This window comes from Acomys minous (genome assembly GCF_964271855.1).
Source record: "Acomys minous genome assembly, chromosome: 3".
NCBI lineage: Eukaryota > Metazoa > Chordata > Mammalia > Rodentia > Muridae > Acomys > Acomys minous.
In genome coordinates, this window is record NC_140485.1 from 4,072,746 (window position 1) to 4,095,838 (window position 23,093).

At 48.1% G+C, this 23,093-nt stretch overlaps 1 protein-coding gene and 1 pseudogene across 3 annotated transcripts in view; both read right to left on the reverse strand.

The window, feature by feature from the left end:
• The window catches only part of RIN2 (Ras and Rab interactor 2), a 233,823-nt gene that overhangs the window by 116,906 nt on the left and 93,824 nt on the right, over positions 1 to 23,093 (reverse strand). The gene's annotated exons all lie outside the window — the stretch shown is intronic.
• LOC311593313 (U6 snRNA-associated Sm-like protein LSm2) lies at positions 5,336 to 5,752 on the reverse strand (annotated as a pseudogene). Its single transcript has one exon. The product of its transcript is annotated as a U6 snRNA-associated Sm-like protein LSm2 (transcript).

The following is a 23,093-nucleotide window of genomic DNA, read 5'->3' on the forward strand; positions in this document are numbered from 1 at the left end:
GAGAGAGAGAGAGAGACAGAGAGAGAGAGAGAGAGAGAGAGAGAGAGACAGAGAGAGAGAGACAGAGATGATAGAGACACATAGAGAGTAACAGAGACAGGGACACACACATACCACACACATGAGAGGCAGAGAGAAAGAGAGAGAGAAAGAGAGAGAGAGAGAGAGAGAGAGAGAGAGAGAAGAGAGAGAGAGAGGAGGACAGACATGATGCTAGGAATTAGACAGAGCCTAGCCTATACTACACAAGTGATCGAGCACTGAACTACATCCCAGGCATATTAAAGACATTAAAAAAAATCTATCTCAATATTGTGAAATAAGGACTCACATCTGAGCAGCTTATTTTCTATTTCATTCTAATTTATGTATTTATTTAGTGTGTGTGTGTGTGTGTGTGTGTGTGTGTGTGTGCATGCATGTGTGTGTGTTGTGTGTGTGTGTGTGTGTGTGTGTGTGTGTGTGTGTGTGTGTGTGTGTATGAGTGCACTTACAGAGGTCAGAGAACAAGTGGGAGGAGTTACCTCTCTCCTTTCCTGTGTGGACCCTAAGGATCCATCTCAGGTCATCAGTGTTGGCAATAGGCACTTTTGTAGCAAGAATTCTAGAATCTGGTTTCTTTAGAAAGAAAAATTAAGACATAAGAATATGTCTTCATTTTAATCCCATGTGTAGGGATATGAGGCTACTTCAGACTGTCTGCAGCAGCTGACTATGATTTGCCTCATGCTCTAGCAGAGGTGTGTTTTTGCCAGCTGCAGACAGCTTCTGTTATTGCATTACATTTGGAATTCTGGGACTTTTTTAGAGGGTATATAAGTGCTAGGGCCTGGATACTGGGTGTTGGTCATGGGTGGTCGTGGTGGGTTTGTTAGTAGTCATGCTCAAAGAAGAAACAAGAAAGAAATCAGGGATTTCAATCTCTCTCTTTCTCCCCTTTGTCCTTCTTTCTCTCCTGCCTAGTGATAGAAGGTGAAATGGGGGTGGGGGAGGAGATAAACAGTGGGAAAAAGAAGAACCCACAAAGTAGAAAAAAGACAAGACACATACCTTTCCCTGCTGAGCCAGTGCACTGGGCCAGCAAACAATATGTTTTTTTTAAAGACAGGCCTTGTGGGGAGACCTACGCTTACCACAGTATCAGCTTTACAGTGTCCCGTTTGGAAGTGTTGGCGTAGAACATCTCTGGACACACTGTCATCATCCCAGTGTGGCCACAGGTTGGGACGTTTTAGACGGGAAAGCAAGTTCTTCAGCTCATCCGAGCTCATGCTGCCCCGCCCCTCACTTCGGTGCCATGTATGACCACCCCAACACTGAGGCACACCTAGGGGAGTCCCCCAGATTGCATCTTGTTGCTGGTGGTGTGCCACATGAGTGGTCCTGCCCTCTGTGGAGTGTGTCTGGATGGACATTGACTCAGGTTAGTAACAAACAAGCTGCTGTCAGATGAGTAGACACCTCTGCTCAGAAACTGGAGGGACCTACGCTGGACTTGGCCCTGGGAAGCAGAGATCCAGCGCATGCGGATAAGATGGCAGGGATGGATAAGAGGCCGCTGGACGACGGGGGTGGGGTGGGCTGGGGGTGGGGAGGTGGGGGGACAGGGATGTGCACCCGAGGCCTGAGCAGTCGGCAGACTCATAACCTTTGACCAGAAGTGCTACGGAGGGCACTGAGACGGCCTTGGCTTCTCAGATGGAGGAAGTTGAGGGTGCTATCCTCCAGTCAGGTCTTTAACTCAAAGATGTTACAGTAAACTAACCAACAAAGGCTCTGGGACAGAAAAAATGGTTTCAACTCTATGTTTAATGAACACAAGTATTTTCACTAGAATGAGCCCAATACCAATAATTTTCATATAGAAAATATTTTCCAGTGCAAACTCCATTAGGTCATCTTAATTACTTGGCTAATTTTCTTATGCAACACAGTTACCATGCTTAAGGTTGCTCTTAAGTTTTATTTGGTTTCTGCATCGTTTTCCTTCTTCTAATGTCAATTGTTAAGCTATTGAAGAATGTATTTTATTCTGTTTGTTGTTGTTGTTGTTAGTGCTGGATAATGAAGTCAGGGCCTTATGCCTGCTAGTTAAGTGCTCAGCCACTGAGCTGCATGCCCAGCTCTGGCGTTCTTACAGTTTCTACTTTCATGCACAGGTCTACGGTCCATATAAACCTGGTTCTTGTGCAGGACGTGAACTACAGAAAGTTGAGAGGATTTTTCGACACAGATGCTTATTTCATCTAAATCATAAAGAGAACAATTTCAGAACAAAAAATCCTCTTTATTATTTACTATTTTTATCTTATTTACTAGCCGTTTTATGCTATTTGTAAAAAGCGATGGACGTACCAAGTTAAATGGCTACATAGGAGTGTCCTGCACCACTGGGCAGGGTGACACACACATGTATTCCAAGAATGTGGGAGACTAAAACTAGAGGCACCAGAGTCCAAGGTCAGCCTAGGCTACATAATTGTATCCCATCTCAAAAAAAAAAAACATAAAAATATTATATACACACATATACATGCCCTGGGTCAAAATATGACACCTACTTCTCAGAAGTAAGGAAAAAGGAGCATGATTACAACATAGTAGCCCTGGGAGCGCACTGGGCCTTGAACACCATGAAATGAGTTGGATTGGGTCTGAATATGAAATCTCTTCCCAGAAAGGAGGCTCACGGCTTGAAGGCTTGCTACTCATCCGATGGTGCTACTGAAAGGTGCCGGGTCATGAGGACACTAACCTCATTAATGCAATAATAGCTGAGTGGGATATCAGGAAGAGGGGCCTGGTTGGAGGGTGGATCTTATACCAGCTCCCCCGACCCCTCTCTCTGTTTCCCAGCTGCCAGGAGGTGAGCAACCTTTCTCTACAACGCTCTTCTGCCAGGATGTTCTACAGCGCCAATGGCCTAAATGCAAAGCAGCTTCTCTCCATAGAAAATCATTTACATTTTGTCAGAGCTACAAAAGTCATACAACTGCTGCCTCCTCCAACTCTCCTTCTCCTCTTCCTCCTTGTTGACTGGACCCAAGGTCACCAACCTACACAGTTCACTTCCTTTCTTATTTTTATACTGTGTGTATTGAGGACTTACCAAAACTAGCAATTAATCACTTAAGACATTTATTTTTTCCCTTTTAAAATCAGTAGAGTGCTGAAAAACGTTTAGCAACTGGCTTGTTGAGGACTCAAAGCCCCAAGTTTTAACGTTTGCTTGTTTTGTGGTATAAATACTTTTACCATAGCTGACTCCAGCCTTCCAAAATGACATCAACAGACTGGCAAAAGACACAAGAATTTAATAATCAGCTCTGGTGAGTAGGCAGCCCCAATGCCAGTGCACCATCACACTTTGCTCACCAAGTCTAGGCCACAAAGTCTTTGAAGAGGTTTCATAACTTGATTCTTCATACACTGAAGTAATAAACTATAGCAAGTGTAGGAAATTAGATCTGTACGCTGAGGCCACGCTTTATCCACAAATCATGTGTTCGTCACCAGTTGGACACAATTGCTTCTGGCTATTATCTTAACCAAGTTAAATGGTGCCATTAGGATAACCTTATGGAATTCATGTGTCAGTCTGTTGTCTTAGGCTTGGTGAGTTCCAAAGAAGACAACGAGAATCCTATCTGCTCATATTCCAGAGGACCTGGGTTTGAGTCCCAGCACCCAAATGGCATCTCAAAAACCAAGTAAACTCCAGTTCCAGGGGATCTGCTCTTCCACCTTCTGTGTCTACTTCACACATGTGGTACAAAGCCAGAATATTCATCCACATTAAAAAAGAAAGCAGTACCATTGAGGCTGGGGAGGTGAGTCCATGGTACAGGGCTTGCTGCCCAAGTATGGGGACCAACATAAAGGCAAGGTGGGTGTGGTGGCCCACCTGTCATTCCCAGGAGGACTGAGAGGTACTCTCAGGGGATACCAGGAACAAGCTGCCAAGACTGGGTAAACAGGTGAGCTCTGAGCTCAAGTAAGAGACCCGGCCTTACACACGAAGTAGAAAGAGATTAATGAAGGGGTTCAACATCAGCCTTAAACCCTACATGGATGCACACCCATGTGCCTCAACACATACAAACATGCATGTACACAATACACAAACAAACTAACACACAAATAAGACTATAATTCTCCCTCATCCATGGTCTCAGTTACTCAGGGTCAACTCTGGTTTAAAATATTAAATGGAAAATTCCAGAAATAAACTGTTTATAAAATTTTACATTGTGCACCATTCTGCACAGCACAATGGATGCTTATATCTTCCCACCTGGGACCTGCAGCAGCCTGGTGCAGTGCTGTTAAGTGTGAAGTGTTGTTAAGCGGAAAAAGTAAAGGTTCAAAGCTTAGTAAGTTAAAAAAAAAAAACAATAAATATTCTGTTTAGGGTGAAGGGAAAATATGGTAATTTTCCAGTCATGCCTCAAAGTGCAAACACTATGGCCATAGTGTGTGATGATTACTTAGTAAAGATGGAAGCTGATGCATGTATGGAAAACAGGGCATACAGAGGATTCTATGTGTGTGTTTATGTCCTATACGGGTATGTGAATATACCCCCCAAGTCTTAGCTTTGTTTCCTATTGCTGTGATAAAAGACCCTAACAACAGCAACCTAGGGGATAAAGGGCTTGTTTTAGCTCATGGTTCCAGGTTAGGGTTCATCACCAGGGGGAAACCAAGGCAGCAGGACCATGAAGCAGCCAATCACATTCACAGTCAAGAGCAGAGAGAGGGATGCCTGCCCGCCCGCTGCTCAGCTGCCTTTCCACTCTTACACAGCTCAGGACCCACACTCAGGGAGTGATGGAGCCACTTTTAGGCTAGGAAGGAAGCAACATTCATTTGAGAGCCAAGAGGGGCCCAGGCTTTCTTCTGAAGTTTCCTTTAAAGCGCCCTGGCTGCAGGGCTCTTTCTCTTTGCCTATGTCTTTTTCTTTTTCTTTTCCTCTTCCCCCTCCCCCCAAGTTTGCATCATAAATCTTCTTCCCGACGCAGGGCAGATTGTTTTCATCCCCCAAATATATCACAAGCCACCCTGGAAAAGCCTAGGATGCTCCCATCATCTCCAGGGAGGGTGAGAGAAAGGGACAGTCTCGGAGCAGTCTAGAACCGGCCTGCAGTTCCTGGCTTTTCTTACCCTCTTTTCAAACTGAGGAATCATCTCTCTCATCCATTCAGTTAAAAAAATCATTAACAAAACAAAACAGACCTTAAGTACTGGGCAGGGGTGTCCTTGTCCTCAGCTGGACATCAAGCTCTGGTCACCACTGGGAAGGTGGGGGTGGGGGATGGGGTGGGGGGAGGCGCCATCACTGTTCCTGCTGAAGAATTTCCTTCCTTGCCTCATCCTGTGCCCACCTCGTCTGCTGGCAGCTACACACAGTGGACGACTGAGCTCCCGATGACGCAGTTCTTGACTGATAACGTGTGAGGGTTTTTCCTCAGGGTCTGTGGCTCTGGTGTTGGCTACTTTGGTATTGAGGTAGTGCTTCACAGAGTGGAGGGTCCCCTGGACTCAGGTCATTTTTGAGTTCTACGACCACATCCTTGCCCACAAGGGACTTGAAAAAGGAGTAGAAGAGTATGGGGCAGGTGCCATGTGCTGTGACCTGGAGTGAGTGGTGGTGGTGGTGGGAGCAATAGACTCCTGATCTACAGTGAGCTTGACTGAGCAGTGACTTACGGCTTTTTCTAGGGCACTGTAGCCTCTGCTGTGGGCATGCCATCTTGGATCTTACATCCCAGTGCTTTCTAACCCAGCTGTCAGGTCCCTCCGAGCATCTTCATCTTAGAAATCAAAACACATCCAGTTAGCCTTGAAAAATCCTCCTACAGGGGTTGGAGAGATGGCTCAGAGGTTGAGAGCACTGTGTGTTCTTCCAAAGGTCCTGAGTTCAAATCCCAGCAACGATATGGGCCCACAACCACCTATAATAAGATCTAGTGCCCTCTTCTGGCCTGCAGCATACATGTGGACAGAATACTATATAAATCATAAATAAATAAATCTTAAAAAAAAAAATTAAGAAAAATCCTCCTATGTCGTGTCTCTGACCAAGTTGCTGTACTCGCTATGTTGGCTCTGAGATAATGACCACAGCTTCTCTACAATCAGCTTCTGTGAGCCTCAAGTTGCTGCAGATAATAATAATAATAATAATAATAATAATAATAATAATAATAATAATGATAATAAATGGGTAACACATCCGATTATATTGATAAAACCAGGCCTCCTCTTTGGGTGGCTGTAGTAACCTTCAGCCAAGGAAAAGAAAAGATGGTAAGTTAGTTAGTCCTCTGCTCAGCTTGAAGCCCCATCGTCTTACAGGGTAGTTTACATCAGCTCCAATCACGGTCTTCACTGAAACGATGTTGGCCAGGGGTCTGGATAATTCCGGGTTAATGCCCTGTTGCCCCAGAGACAATAACTACAGTGGTCAAGCTTGACCGTCAGCTTGCTGGGACTTAAAAAGGAGAAAGTGAGCCGAGCACCAGTGTTTATCTCTTTTTGCTTCTTGACTGTAGATGAAAAGTGACTGGCTACCTCAGGATCCAGCCGTCCCCACAGGAAGGACAAGTGTGAGCTAAAAGTAACCCTTCCCTCCTCAAGCTGTTTTAGCAGGCATGTCGTCATGGAGATCAGCCGAGAACCTAATACAGACAGCGAGGTGGTGTCTGGTATTCTGACTTGTGAAGTGCTTTTCTATATAAATCCCCACGTTACCTGTGTTCTTGAAGGCCACCCCTGCATGTTATCTTTGTTTGAGACACCACACTCCTCTGTAGCGCTAGAGGCTTTTATTTTAACCAAGGCTTTCTCCAAAGACTGTCACGTAGGCCTTGTCCCATTACTCAGAAGTATTTCCCTAAGGACACTTGGGTCCCCAGCTTCCTGTTCCTAAATTTACCAGTTTCCAGCCCTTCATCAATTTAGAGAAAGACAGCACACACATTGTTCCAGAGAAAAGAAATATCAGACAAATATCGGACAAAACAGAACAAAGAAGCATGCAGGGTTTGTGATTTCTTGCTGCCCTCCCCTCGCCTCCCCCGCCACCTTATTTTCTGAACTCAGGAATATCTATCTTCAAGAAGCAGCAAAAGCACTCATTTCTGGTTTCTTTCTCTCAAATTTAGCTTCCAATGCCAACTTTCCATTTCACATTCAGTTCTCAAGTCCTCCGCACTGTCTCTTCTGCTAACAGCAGGCTTGAAGGCTCAGGGAGGCAGCAGGCTCCTCTCCTCTCTGCCCTGCCTGGCAATCTGTCTGCACTTCTGCTGAGTTTTCAGGCCCCAATCTCTCGCATCTTCCTTCCCCATTTGGCCTCGGACCGGGTCTGCCTTAACGGCTTTATCAGTGTGGCTAGGTCTGTGCAGTGCCAAGGTCTATATCAGCACCCCTCATCCTGCAAGCTCACCCCCAAGGGACTGTCTGGGTTGAATGTACCCCCAAGGAACTCACTCACCCTGTAGACCAGGCTGGCTTTGAACTCACAGACCCCCCCCCCCAACCCGCCTCTGCCTCCCAAGTGCTGGGATTAATGGTGCGTGGCACCACCTCCCGGCTCCGTACTGAAATTTAATTTCTACTTTGGGACAGTAATGTTAGGAAGATGCAAACTTTAGAGGTGGGGGCTTTGGAGGTGATCGCAAGATGCTCTGTGAGTGTACGAATGACTACCGATGGCGGGCATATAGGCGGAGCAAGGCCTGAAGGGTGGTCTCAGTGGGCGAGAAGGTGCGACTCGCTGGATGCCAGCAACAACAGCGCGCAGGCTCGCTCGCTCGCACGCACGCACGCACGCACGCACGCACGCACGCACGCACGCCTACACGTGCTGGCCCCCGTCTGGCCGTACACTGCTCTGCCTTTGCTAGCATTAAGGTCTTTACCAGATGCAGGCTGTTTGACTCTGAACCAGGACCGTGTGCCAGAATAAATCTCTTTTCTTTGAAATTTTCTCAGACTGTGACATTATGTTATTAGCCACAGAAAACAGACTAAGACTGGCTGTTTCCCAGCATCCCACTTCCCTCTTGGAAATGTAGATTTTTTAGAATTTAATGTCCCTGCTCCTTTCTTGGGTAGTCAGGGATCCTTTTTGCTCTGTATTAAAATGCAAGTTTCCAAACTTCCCAAGGAAGTTACGTCTCGGCATTCCTCAAATCTCACTGGGTCCCTCTGTCATTGTCACTATTTAGGCTTAGTCCTGAAATCCTGAGACAAGTGCTTTATTTGACAAGTGATCCCAGGAAACACTGTCAGGAAAAGGGAGAGAGGCACCATAGGGGAAGAGAAAGTACAAGCCATGCCGCCACTCAGGGTGACCAGTATGCCGTCTCAAGCCCTTCAGGATGATTTGTGTCTTTAATTGTCTGAGCAACAAGCAATTCTTGTGCTCATGGGGTTATGTTCTCTGGTTAGTATCTGCAGGTTGTTAACAAACACCGAATCTTTGCTCCCGGGCTGTGTTCCTGCCAGCCTCTAGTCACAGTTTATTACTGACAGATCAATACCTAGCCTTGCCTTGTGTGTTTCAATTTAAAACCACCCAACTCAGCACACTGCTGGTTCATTAACGCTGCACTCGGGGTCAACGGCACTCTATCTCATGCCCAGTGCCGCTTACCCAGCATGCATACTTTCTCCACAGGGTATACCTCAGCCTTCTTGTGCACTGGAATGCCAGACAGCACTTCAGTCATACGCCCGGGACCACTTAAAACAGGGAAAACACACCCAAGTGCACAGCAGGGAACAAAAATGTGAAAAATGCAGCACCCAAGGCACCACAGCATGGTTTTTGTACTGCTTGTTTGCGGTAGGAGATGAACAAGGCAGCAGTGCTGTTCCTGACTTTGCCCGGGTGAAGGCGGGGCCAGGGGAACCAAAGGCTGGCTCTCTGCGCATAGCTCCCAATGGCCCTATCATGATTGATTTTGCTTTAGTGAAGCCGGCAAATCTGCTAAGGCAGCAACTGTCAATAATAAAATCAATGATGTGCATTTTCAGCTTTGTAAAGTGTAAAAAAGGGACCCTAGTGGGAAGGGTACTTGCCCACCAGCTGCCTGTAACACTTGTATTTTCAGTATTGCTTTTTCATGGTTTCACAGAGTCCAGGCTGCCCTCAACCTCACTATGTGACTGAGGATGGCCTCGGCTCTCAGTGCTAGGATCATAGGTGTGTGCCACCAGACAGGTCTAACTCCAGTATTATGAATTTCTTATATCAGCTGTACATAAATTTGGTCATGGGCTAAATATACCTCCCACATGCATTTATACATAAAGTTTTATTGACATATAACATTGGAGCATTTATAGCTGCTTCTGGGTACAATAGATATAAGACCATATGGCCCATAAACCCTAAGACATTTATGATCTGACTATTTTCTGAGAACTTTTACTATATGCTCATATGTGATTACACTTAAGAAACACTTGTGATATTTAAAAACAAACAAACAATCTCATATCCTGCACTGCCCTAGAACTTATCAAATATTAGCCCAGGCTGGTCTTGACTTCATGGTTTTCTTGCCTCTTCTTCCCATACGCTGACATTATAGGTGTGGGCTTAAAAAAATCTTGTTACAGTTTTTTTTTGAATAGTTGTATGAATGACTGCTTTGTTTGTGTCTTGTTAGAAGTACAGGCATTGAACCCAGAGGTATAGACACGCTAAGTAAACGCTGAACCACAGAGGCCTTCACATACCTTGTTTTGTCTTACTGTACACCCTCCCCTCGTCAGTGCTGAGGCTTGAAACCAGAGCTGTGCGCAAGCTCTATACACTGAAATTCCCCCTCGGCTGAAGATGTACACCTTTAGAAAGACGTCTCCTTGAGTCAGAGGCAAAGATGTGAGCTCAAGGCCTGTCTTGGCTATATGAGATGTCGCCTCAAAGCCAAACATAAACAACAAACAAATTTATGGTAGTGTAGGGTAGGGAGAGGATGGGGTGCAACCACAGGCCCACCCAACACAGCCTTCCCACCCACAGGCCCACCCAACACAGCCTTCCCACCCACAGGTCCACCCAACACAGCCTTCCCACCCACAGGCCCACCCAACACAGCCTTCCCACCCACAGGCCCACCCAACACAGCCTTCCCACCCACAGTCCCACCCAACACAGCCTTCCCACCCACAGGCCCACCCAACACAGCCTTCCCACCCACAGGCCCACCCAACACAGCCTTCCCACCCACAGGCCCACCCAACACAGCCTTCCCACCCACAGGCCCACCCAACACAGCCTTCCCACCCACAGGCCCACCCAACACAGCCTTCCCACCCACAGGCCCACCCAACACAGCTTCCCATCCACAGGCCCACCCAACACAGCTTCCCACCCACAGGCCCACCCAACACAGCCTTCCCACCCACAGGCCCACCCAAAACAGCCTTCCCACCCACAGGCCCACCCAACACAGCCTTCCCACCCACAGGCCCATCCAACACAGCCTTCCCACCCACAGGCCCACCCAACACAGCTTCCCACCCACAGGCCCACCCAACACAGCTTCCCATCCACAGGCCCACCCAACACAGCTTCCCACCCACAGGCCCACCCAACACAGCCTTCCCACCCACAGGCCCACCCAACACAGCCTTCCCACCCACAGGCCCACCCAACACAGCCTTCCCACCCACAGGCCCATCCAACACAGCCTTCCCACCCACAGGCCCACCCAACACAGCCTTCCCACCCACAGGCCCACCCAACACAGCCTTCCCATCCACAGGCCCACCCAACACAGCCTTCCCATCCACAGGCCCACCCAACACAGCCTTCCCACCCACAGGCCCACCGAACACAGCCTTCCCACCCACAGGCCCACCCAACACAGCCTTCCCACCCACAGGCCCACCCAACACAGCCTTCCCACCCACAGTCCCACCCAACACAGCCTTCCCACCCACAGTCCCACCCAACACAGCCTTCCCACCCACAGGTCCACCCAACACAGCTTCCCATCCACAGGCCCACCCAACACAGCTTCCCATCCACAGGCCCACCCAACACAGCTTCCCATCCACAGGCCCACCCAACACAGCCTTCCCACCCACAGGCCCACCCAACACAGCCTTCCCACCCACAGGCCCACCCAACACAGCCTTCCCACCCACAGGCCCACCCAACACAGCCTTCCCACCCACAGGCCCACCCAACACAGCTTCCCATCCACCGGCCCACCCAACACAGCTTCCCACCCACAGGTCCACCCAACACAGCTTCCCATCCACAGGCCCACCCAACACAGCTTTCCCACCCACAGGCCCACCCAACACAGCCTTCCCACCCACAGGCCCACCCAACACAGCTTCCCACCCACCGGCCCACCCAACACAGCTTCCCACCCACAGGCCCACCCAACACAGCCTTCCCACCCATCGGCCCACCCAACACAGCCTTCCCACCCACAGGCCCACCCAACACAGCTTTCCCACCCACAGGCCCACCCAACACAGCCTTCCCACCCACAGGTCCACCCAACACAGCCTTTCCACCCACAGGCCCACCCAACACAGCCTTCCCACCCACAGGCCCACCCAACACAGCCTTCCCACCCACAGGCCCACCCAACACAGCCTTTCCACCCACAGGCCCACCCAACACAGCTTCCCACCCACAGGCCCACCCAACACAGCTTCCCACCCACAGGCCCACCCAACACAGCCTTCCCACCCACAGGCCCACCCAACACAGCTTTCCACCCACAGGCCCACCCAACACAGCTTCCCATCCACAGGCCCACCCAACACAGCTTCCCATCCACAGGCCCACCCAACACAGCTTCCCATCCACAGGCCCACCCAACACAGCTTCCCATCCACAGGCCCACCCAACACAGCTTCCCATCCACAGGCCCACCCAACACAGCTTTCCCACCCACAGGCCCACCCAACACAGCCTTCCCACCCACAGGCCCACCCAACACAGCTTCCCACCCACCGGCCCACCCAACACAGCTTCCCACCCACAGGCCCACCCAACACAGCCTTCCCACCCATCGGCCCACCCAACACAGCCTTCCCACCCACAGGCCCACCCAACACAGCTTTCCCACCCACAGGCCCACCCAACACAGCCTTCCCACCCACAGGTCCACCCAACACAGCCTTTCCACCCACAGGCCCACCCAACACAGCCTTCCCACCCACAGGCCCACCCAACACAGCCTTCCCACCCACAGGCCCACCCAACACAGCCTTTCCACCCACAGGCCCACCCAACACAGCTTCCCACCCACAGGCCCACCCAACACAGCTTCCCACCCACAGGCCCACCCAACACAGCCTTCCCACCCACAGGCCCACCCAACACAGCTTTCCACCCACAGGCCCACCCAACACAGCTTCCCACCCACAGGCCCCTTTGCATTCTAAGCAGAGAGCCTTCCCTGCATTGCTTGGCTAGCTTAGCCAAATCTCATACAATTTCCCAAGGCTAGCTCAAGCCTACCTTCTTCGGGCATTCTGCTATCTCCTGTTCCCTTGGCTGTTTGTTTCCTCAGATCATCCCCTAGTAAATTACTTGGACTTAAATATTTTCACAGACTGGTTCACAGCTATTTTAAGGACTCATAAGAAGGAAACTTGCTCGATGCAGAGACTCACAGCCAACAGTAGGCAGAGCTGGGGACCCCATGGAAGAGGGGAGGAAGGATTATAGGAGACGAGGGGGGGTGTGTTTAGCTTGAGGTGTTTGTGGGATTCCTAACAGTGGCAGTGGAGGTGTCTGACTCTTTTGCCTACTCATGGGACCCTTTTCCTCCTACTGGGTTGCCTTGTCCAGCCTTCACATGAGGGTTTGTGCCTAGTCTTATTGTATCTTAGTGTGCATGCTTGGTTGATATCCCTGGGAGGCCTGCTCTTTTCTGAAGGGAAATGGAAGGGGAGTGGATCTTGGGGAAGGAGGAGGGGTGGGAGGAGTGGGAGGAGTGGAGAAGGGGAGGCTGCAGTTGGGATACAATATATGAGAGAAGAATAAATAAAAATCTAAAACAAGAAGGAAACTTGCTCAGTTACATCTGTATTTACAATGAGTAGAAATAATGTTGTCAATGAAAAAAATGTTGTAGACATATAGTTTAAATATACTCCTTTTATAGTATAACAACCATCATTACCCACTTGAAACTTATGAAAATGTGGAAATAAAACATTGCGAAGTAGAGGTCAATCAAAATGAAGATGAAGCTATCAACAGAAGGTATAATAGATAGACTCTCTCTGTCTCTCTTTTCTGTCTTCCTCCCTTTCCTCCCTGACTCTCTTCTCCCTGTTCATCCCTTAAGAGACACATGCAAACAACCACTATCACCAAGTGAGAGTCCCCTTAGGGCACCTACGGGCTGTAATGCTGCTCTGCTTCTGTCTGCCAGGGGCAAGGGTTAAAGTTCAAATAGGTTTTCTACTGAATGGGAATAATTTTGAACCAATGTAACAAACAGTTAAATTGTCTCAAGTTAGGAAACCACCACATGCAGGCTCTTCTTGAGGAAACTGATAAAAAAACAAAAAAACAAAAATAACAACAAAGCCACAATCCGGCATTTATTGCAGGACTCGGTGTGTAGCTTAGCGATAACTTACTTATTGAGCAGGTGCAAAGCTCAGAGTCTGACTCCCAGCCTCCCCCACGCCCACATATGGTACTGTGCTATAGCTTTAACCTCCGAGGAGTTTAAGGCAACAGTCTGAAGGTGGCAAGGCTATAGGAATGTCAGGCGGCCTTTGTGGTACTGTGCTATAGCTTTAACCTCTGAGTTTAAGGCAACAATCTGAAGGTCCCAGGGCTATAGGAATGTCAGGCGGCCTTTGTGGTACTGTGCTATAGCTTTAACCTCCGAGTTTAAGGCAACAGTCTGAAGGTTGCAAGGCTATAGGAATGTCAGGCAGCCTTTGTGGTACTGTGCTATAGCTTTAACCTCCGAGTTTAAGGCAACAGTCTGAAGGTCCCAGGGCTATAGGAATGTCAGGCGGCCTTTGTGGTACTGTGCTATAGCTTTAACCTCCAAGTTTAAGGCAACAGTCTGAAGGTCCCAGGGCTATAGGAATGGCAGGCGGCCCTGCGAGGGCTGGAGATATGCTCAGGGGCTCAGAGCACTTGTTGCTCTTGCAGAGAGGACTGTGGTCCAGGCCCCAGCACGCACATGGAGGCTCACGACAGTCCATAACACCAGCTCCAGGGAATCTGATGCTTCTGGTCTCCTTGGTTACCAGGCCTCCAAGTGGTACACATATACACATACATGCAGACAGAACATGCATACACATAAAAATAAAGAAAATAGTTCTTTTTTTTTTTTTTCTTTTTGAGACAGGGCTTCTCTGTGTAGCCTTGGCTGTCTGGACTCACTTTGTAGACCAGGCTGGCCTCGAACTCACAACAACCTGCCTGCCTCTGCCTCGAGAATGCTGGGATTAAAGGCGTGTGCCACCATGCTCTTAAAAGGACAGCTCTTTAAAATTCCACAAAGATACAGTGATAAAGAATTTGATGCCTATGATGCATTCATTTAGTGAATGATGAAGCAAGGGTGATGACATGGTACAAGTCTGTGTGGCTCAGGGAGTCCTCTGGAATATTCCTCAACTGTTCTAGAAGCTTTGCATTATTTCCATATAGAAACTTACACAACAAAAATAAATGGTAGAGTGCTACAGGAGATCCTGAGGCCCCGTGGTAGGATGTCATGAGGTGGTGCAGGCCATCTGGTGGTTTTCAGGCTCTCCATTTCCCAGTGCTGGCCTTTTTGCCTTTCCCAGGTCTGTCCATGCTTGGTGTGTTTAATGGAGAATGGCCTGGGTGATGGCAGGCCCCACACCTCTCTACTTCAGCTTTGGTCAGAGTTATTGCTTGAAGTCTGAGCCATGGTCTTCCTCCCTGAAAAATCTTTCTCCAGTTTAGGAAAGACCACATCTGATCAAACAAACTGACTCCATAATGTTACCCTCTGACCTCACATGCACTGTAGAATATGTCCCTCATCATGTACATACATGCACACACACACACACACACACACACACACACACACATACATACATACATACACACACATCCACACACATACAAAATAATAATAAATAAAACTGCACAATAAAATCCACCATCTCTACCCCCTGGTAAACACCTTCTTATGGTTTGTCCTCATTGTCACTTGGAGTGAGAAACATCTAGGAGTTTAGCGAGGCATTCCCCTGGTTACGTCTGTGGGGGAGGGGACGACTACATTATGATAGCTCTGACTTAATCAATGGATGATGAATTTACATGGTGGCATTCGGAGGTGGGAAGCAGGTGGCTGGGCGCATGTCCCGGAGCTCCTGCTTACCTTGGCCTGTCCTTCACATCCTGATTCTTTGTCTTTAGTTTCCCACATGTACAGCTCTCCTCTGCCAGAGGCTCCCACCACCGTGACCTCAAGGACCTAGGCCTAAGGTATTGTGGACTGAATCATCTAAAGTCGTGAGCCAAAACAAATTCTTTCTTCATCAGTTTGTCACTGTTGGGTATTTGGTCACAGAATAAAAAGCTAACTAATCACATACAAGTCCATATCTCTCAAGGCTTGGCTAAATGATAACCCGACCTGTGAGACTTTGTCCAATCTCCAGTCCTACCATTAGGTCTTTGCAGGTGTCTACTGCTCCTTCTGACCATATGCATGACACCACAACTCCAGGGTTCTGCTTTTCACCAACAAACCATAGCATCTCCTGGAGCAGGGCACCCAGCGTCGGTCTAAAGCACGGAGGATGGCACCTGTTCCACTCACCAACTTCTTCCCTGGCCTGGCAAGACTCTGGCAAGAATTAATGAGAGCCTATGAAAGGCCTTAAAATAGTTCCAAACACAAACCAATTTACTAAAATAAAATGTTATTCAGCATAAGGCAGCTTCATCTACGTAGGTATTTTCCTACAAAGGAAAATTATCCTGTTATTGGAAACACACGGAGGTACCGAGAAATGCAAAACAGAGCCAACCGTGGAAAGCGCATATGTTCCTATTTCCTGTTTTGTTTTGTTTTGTTTCCTCAAAGGCTATGCCCCAGCCTAGGTCAGCACATCAGAAGAAAGATCATGTTCCCTGCATATGGCAAGGTGGGGGATGCTGAGAAAAGCGACACCAAACAAGCATCGCATCAGCAAACAGAGAAGGAAGCATGCTCAGCAGTGCCCAGACCTCTCCTGCAGCCAGCTCCTGATGGAGACTTGGTTGGGCTCTCCTTGCAGCTGATACCACATACCAGACATCCCAACACCGACGGCTTCAGCAGCCCAGTGCAGAGAAGGCTGCTGAGACTGCCTTTTTCTTGGACCGCAAATGCCCACAGCCTAGTGAACACCCTGGCGGCCCTGGCTACATGCTATCTGCAGAGGAGCTTCAGAGCCAACACCCAGAAAAGGCCAAATAAAACCCCTTCTATTTGCTCCTTCTCCATCTCCTCTTCTCTTGTGTTTCTCTTCTCCCTCTGTTCCTCTTGGTTGCTTGTTTTGAGACAGGGACTCAGGCATCCCAGGCTGTCCTCGAACTCACTATGTAGCTAAGGATAACTTTGGATTCCTGTTCCTCCTGCCTCAACCTCACAAGTGATGGGGTTATGGTTGTAGTCTACCATGTATGGCTTGATTTTTCTCTTGTGATCTCAAACAAATGAACAAAGAATAAAGAAATAAAAAAAAAAAACCTCCCACTACAGGAAACTGTGGAGGACACCCCCAGAAAGAAGCAGTCAGAGTCACATAACCCACCATGCCATAATGACAGCCTTCTGATACTGTGGGGTTACAGGCACATACAGGCACATACCACGCCTGGCTTTTTATACAGCTGTTTGGGGGCTGGCCATTGAACTCAGGAGGCCTCACATTTGTGTGGCAACCACTTTACCCACTGAAAGAAATAAAGAAGAGAAAAAGATAGATACAGCGATTTAAAGATCCATCCATCTACCCATCACATCCCTGTGGACACATCCTTTTCACACCCTCTTCTTAGATGTTACAGGAAGTTTAAGCCTGCTTGTTTTAATCCCACAGACTTCTTGTCATGGCTGTTCTTGGTTGTCAACTTGAGGACATCTGTAATGAGCTACAATCTAGAAATGGAGGGCATGTCTGTGAGATATTATTACTGTTATTATTATGATGATGATGCTCTGTTTGAAGTGGATGAATACGTGTCTAGTCTGGACCTTTGAAGTAGGAAGACACAGGCCTTTGATGTGGATCCTGAGGTAGAAAGACAGGTGTCTCTAACTCTGATCTCGAGTCGGGATGACACATCTTTAATCTGGGCCATTCCTTGTGCCGGAAGTCTACATAAGGACATGGAAGAAGGACGCTTTCGCTTTTTGCTTGACCTAGCCTTGCCAGCAAGTCTGTTCTTCATTGGCATTAGCGTGTAGCCTTGGATGTCCTGGACTCATTTTGTAGACCAGGTTGGCCTTGAACTCACAGAGATCCACCTTCCTGCCTCCCACAGTGCTGGAACTAACAATATGTGCCACCATCCAGTGAGCCTACGTCCTTGGAACTCCAAAGTCTACTGAAGACATCCAGCCTTGTGGGCTGAGAAACACCTGGATTTGTGAACTCATAGCCCCACTGTCGCTGGATTAGTTGGATCATAACCTGTAAGTTATTTTAATAAACCCTACACACACACACACACACACACACACACACACACACACACACACATACACGGGGGAGAGAGAGAGAGAAAAGAGAGAGAGAGAGAGAGAGAGAGAGAGAGAGAGAGAGAGAGAGAGAGAGAGTGAGTCTGTAAGTTCTGCTACTATAAAGAATCCTGACTAAAACACTTCCTCACATATTGGCTGCATGTGACATGGACAATGGCATTTTTCTTGTACTTTTCAGAAGTAGGACTTCTTTGAGAAGCAACTGCTGCCCATAACTGACATGCATAGAATATATATCAGAGCGCTAACTCCCCCATACCATAATACATACATGCAACACTGCCTAACATGCATAGAATATATATCAGAGCGCTAACTCCCCCATACCATAATACATACATGCAACACTGCCTACATCCACCCATTCAGCCTCATCCAAACAGAAATACCCTGGGCATTTGCAACCCACCAATGCTACATAGGAGGGTGTTGTAGATGTGTACAGCAAACCACTGGGCACACCTACCTTTGCGATGAATGGAAAAGCTAATTTATGTTTTTAATGTACTATTTTAAACCCCAAAGGGAAAGGGAAGAAATGAAGCTCATTCATAAATTGTGGCCCAGAGAGACCACAAGAGAAAATATAAAGGTGAACCAGATGCCCTGTTTGAAAAGTAGCCATCACCTGTCTTTTGAAAAGAAAAAAAAATGATCCAAAATTATGCATAAACATCAAAATACAACTTACAAAAAGAATAGCATTGCTGTGGCAGGTGCCACTCCAAAGGTGAGGACCTGCTGCCCCCATGTTGGTGGTAAGCTGTGGTGTGTACCGACAGGCAAGAGTACTGTGCGTTTTAGCATCCCTCTTGGGCTTACTGTAGATACACTACTCTACTTTTTTTGTTTCTGTCTGCCAAGGATACCTCTGTTTTTTCTTTTTTCCCCCCTCTCTCTGGGTACATGTTCATGTGCACAAGTGTATGTGGGCATGAGCATGGAGGCCGGAGATGCACCTTAGGTATCTTTCTATTTTAGATGCTACCCACCTTGTTTGTATAAAGTCTTTCATTGGCCTGAGTCTCGCAGAATAGGTTAGATTCGCAGGCCAGGGGGCATGAGGGGCCCTCTAGACTCCGCCCGTGCACACCCCCACACTTGGCTGTTGTGTGTGGGTGCCGAGCGTCCACACACTTGCACAGCAAGTCCTCGCTGACTGGCTAGCCTTCTCTCCTGGTTCTCTGTTTCTAAACTCCACAGTGATCAGACTTCAAGAGCTGAAGAATCTGTTATTTTTTTCTTTCCCCTTGTCAGATTCAATGTCCTGGAGAAGAGGGTTTGGAAGAGTCAGGGAAGAAAGATGAAAAAAAAAAAGTCATCTTACTTGGTGGACTGATCATTTTTCTTGCCCAGAGAGCCAAGCCTCAGAGTTCTCCAAACATAACCCAGTCTGGCTGCAATGGAACCAGGAAAACTTAACCACAAGCAGATGGCTGCTTTGCCAAAAATCCTGGTGACTCGCCAGACAAACTTAACCAGGCAATTTTAATGAGAGTTCAACTGTTAACTCCTCAATCCAGAAAAGAGGACACGAACCCTGCAAACCACACAGAGCGACTCGGGGTGGCCAAAAGGCAGGGCAACATCAGGATTTTTCATGCCTCTTGTGCACCGGTGCTTCCTAGCTTACTCCTGCTTTCTTTTCTTTTTGTTTTGTTTTTTGGTTTTTCAAGACAGGGTTTCTCTGTGTAGCGTTGGCTGTCCTGGACTCACTTTGTAGACCAGGCTGGCCTCGAACTCACAGCAATCCACCTGCCTCTGCCTCCGAAGTGCTGGGATTAAAGGTGTGTGTCACCGTGCCTGGCCTCTTCTTTTCTTTTCTTCCTTCCTAACTTCCCACCCTCCCTCCTTTCTTCCTTCCTTCCTTCCTTTTTGGTCTCTTTGGGTTTTCTTTGAGGAATGGTTTTGCTGTGTTGTCCTGGCTAGCCCCAAACTTGCTATATAGACTGTGTTTCCCTCACACTTGAAATCCCCCAGCACTGGCTTCCTGAGCCCCAAGACACTAGGTATGCCATGGTGCTGGCTCAGACATATTTTTCTATTTGGGTGTCTTCCAGTGAACTTTAGTGCCACACATATTACTGTGCATTTGCTTAGGTATCTCATATATACTTGCAACACTTTACTTTAAAGTAGTAAATGTTGTTATTTTCCTCAATATTCCCCTGAAGGCAACCCAGCCCTCGCTGAGCATGTAGGTGCTAAACTGGCTGGTACTGAGCATGCTCTCACAGCCCGGCACTGCCCACAATGGGAACTCCCTCTGGCACAGAGAAGAGCCCAGGGTAGCTGAGCTGCCTCCCTTTCAGTGAACATGTTGTTTCCCACTAACAGCAGCATCCTGAGGCATGCCAGATGCCAGCCCTGGAGCCAGCACTCTACACATGGTCACAGACGGTTACAGCAAGGAGGCAGGTGACTTCTTGGGAGGTGATCTTAGCAAATACTGGTAGGTAAGTGGGGCAAGAACAGGATGATATCCAGGCCAGTTATCACCATAGCCCAGTGTAGTTCAGTCTCACTGGCAAACAGTGCCAAACAAAGGTTGCAGAGACTGGGAAAGGGAGGGACTTGACAGATCCCCATAACAACCCTTACAAGTCTTTGGTGGAGAACTGCTCCTGGGGAAATGAATTTCCCAGTACTCTTTAGGAGAGATGTGCAAACGCCAGTAGCTTCAGGTCAAACTCACATGGGGTCTCATATAAGCCTGATAGCATCCATGAGAAGTTGGCCTCTTGTTAGCCTGAATTTTAGAGAAGCGGCAACAAGACAGAACATGTTAGAATGATGCTGTCAAGGTCAGCAGTGTCAAGGGAAAGAGATGCAGACTCCAGAGGCGGTTTAAGTCCCAGGCTACCTGCTTCCAGGCTGGTCTTCCTGCACACCCATGCGGTGGGGCTTCAGTTTTCTGCCTCGAATGGAGCAAAGAAATCACTGATTTATTAGATATGGCCCACCTTATATCAACCCTCAATTTGGGAAGATGAAGAAGGCTCAGAGAAGTGGATTGAGGGAGCCAGAGAAGTTGCTGAGCACAAGTGAAAATATTGGGCCGGTCTCTCCACTGGCTCCTCCACTGCCGAGAGCCATGGTTTCCTTAAGGGAAGGAAGGTCTAGCAGTGAAAGGGGGCAGAGATCAACAAACACACATTTGGCAAGAATTCAACGCTGCCACAGAGTTTTCCTGCGTAGAGGAAACACAAAGCCTGGGGACCCAAAGATGAATGAGACCAGCCCTGGCTCTAACGTTGAAGAACTCATAATCCATAGAGTCTGGAATGAAAGAAAAAAAATTACATCATGAGAAGAGTGTTAGCATAGGAGTCAAGACCAGTGCAGTGCATACGCGGGGCATGCTAATGGGATTTCACAGTCAGGAAGAGAGACCTGACTAAACTTTCAATACAGTCAGCAAGTGGGGATTTACAGAGAGCAGGATGGGGGCAGTGGGTGGAAAATCACTAAGAGAAACATCCGATGTGAGGGGGATTCTGGATACAACAGCCTATGAGGAATCTTACTGAAGATGGGCCACGTGAGCAGACATCACCGGCACAGTGGTGGAGGCTGAGGAACTGAATTGGACATGGTTAGTGGAGGGTCTAGCTAATTTGTCACTTAGAACAGGATTGTGTAAGGAGGTACACAGAGGGCCTGGGAGAAGGTTCAGGAGTCTGACTGAAGTCTGGTCAAAGGGAAGGCTATGGCACACCAGCATGCTGGGTAAAGGCTGATGAGAGTAGAGAACAGAGAGGGAGATTTAAATTTTCTCCAAGGGCCACACGAAGACGACTCAGTGTTTCAGAGGACAATAGCTCCATGTGTGCTGGAAGGTTTAGTGTTTAAAGCAGCGAATCTAGCAGTCTTTTCTGTTGTTTTGAGGCAAAGTCTTGCTATGTAAGCCAGGCCGATCTTGAATTCTCTGAGTTCACTGCACTGGAATTGAACACGTTCTGTCTGCCTTAGTTTCCCAAGTGCTAGGATTACGTGTATGTGCTACCATTTGGCACACTCTTTATTCTGTTTACCGTATTTCACCCCTGCTCACCGCCCCCCAAAATAACCCCAGATATGTGGAACTGTCATCCCTGAACTCAACAAGGAACAAGTGGCTGCTGATTTGGAAGCGACGTGATGTCATCTTGGAGTCTGCAGTACTGAAAGAAAGGCTCTCATCTCTGGCCTCCTCCTGCTGCACGCTAGATTACCTGAACAAGCCTGAAGGAGTCTGCACACTGCACCACTCTGCCTTTGTGGTTTCTTCGCTCACTCATTTGTATCTCCATTCGCTCAACTACAGAGATGTAAAAATGAGAGAAGGCTTGGTCTCTGTACTTCAGCGAGGGCCACAATTAAAGAGACAAAATACAAAAACATCAATGCTGACGGAGTGGGACGCATCCATGTACACTCTGAAAGGGGGACGCGTGCAGGAAGGAGAGCAACAGAGGCTTGCACGGAAACAGATAACCAGGTAGCATTACCCCAAACCAAAGAATTACCTAAGAAAATGTGCAGTCCACGTTGTAAAGTATCTTCCTTTATCATTTGCAAATGTCAGCACTGACGTCATTTTGGATGTGGGCTACACGTGGCCCATAGGACCTAAGGCTACATGTATAAGGCACACAGGAAGTGCCAGGAGGATGCAGAGTGTGATGGAGAAAGCCAATGACTGACAGGGCTGACGAGACTGCCCAGGTCCTCCTTCCACCGGGTGGGAGACTCAGAACTCCTCAGTGAGCTCACTACTTGCCCACCATGGTAACAGCCTCGATAAAACCTCCTATAGTCACTTCCTTCCCTCTCCTGTCTCACCTCCCCTGTTCCTTACTGGTAACTGTTTGGGGGCATCCAGATGATTTGGAGATCATCTCCCAAATAAGCTACCTGCACTTCAATCCATGAATCCCAAATTTGGGGCTTAGTGACTGTTCTTAGAATGAAGGGCATAAGTGAGGGAGAAAAGGGTTTGGGGAAAAGACAGTGAGTTGAATTTGGAAGTCATAAGTTTATTGGCTAGCCAACCATATGGACAGTTCAGGAGGCAGGGCATGCACAGAGCCAGCTCTTCAGAAAGCGATGCATGCTGGAGAGATGGGAGGAGTTACAAGCCCATGTCTACAGGCTGATACCATGGAACCTATGGCATCTGCTGAAAGTCAAGGGAAGCTTTCAGGCGTTGTAACTGCTCAGTGGGCTTCGGCCAGCACTGCAAAGCAGGCATGAGAGATATGAACTAAGAGCCACTTGTTGATATAGCAACAGGAAGGAAGAGCCAAACAAACGGGAGGGAAATCAGGAAACTATCAGTCTACACATGCATCCTGT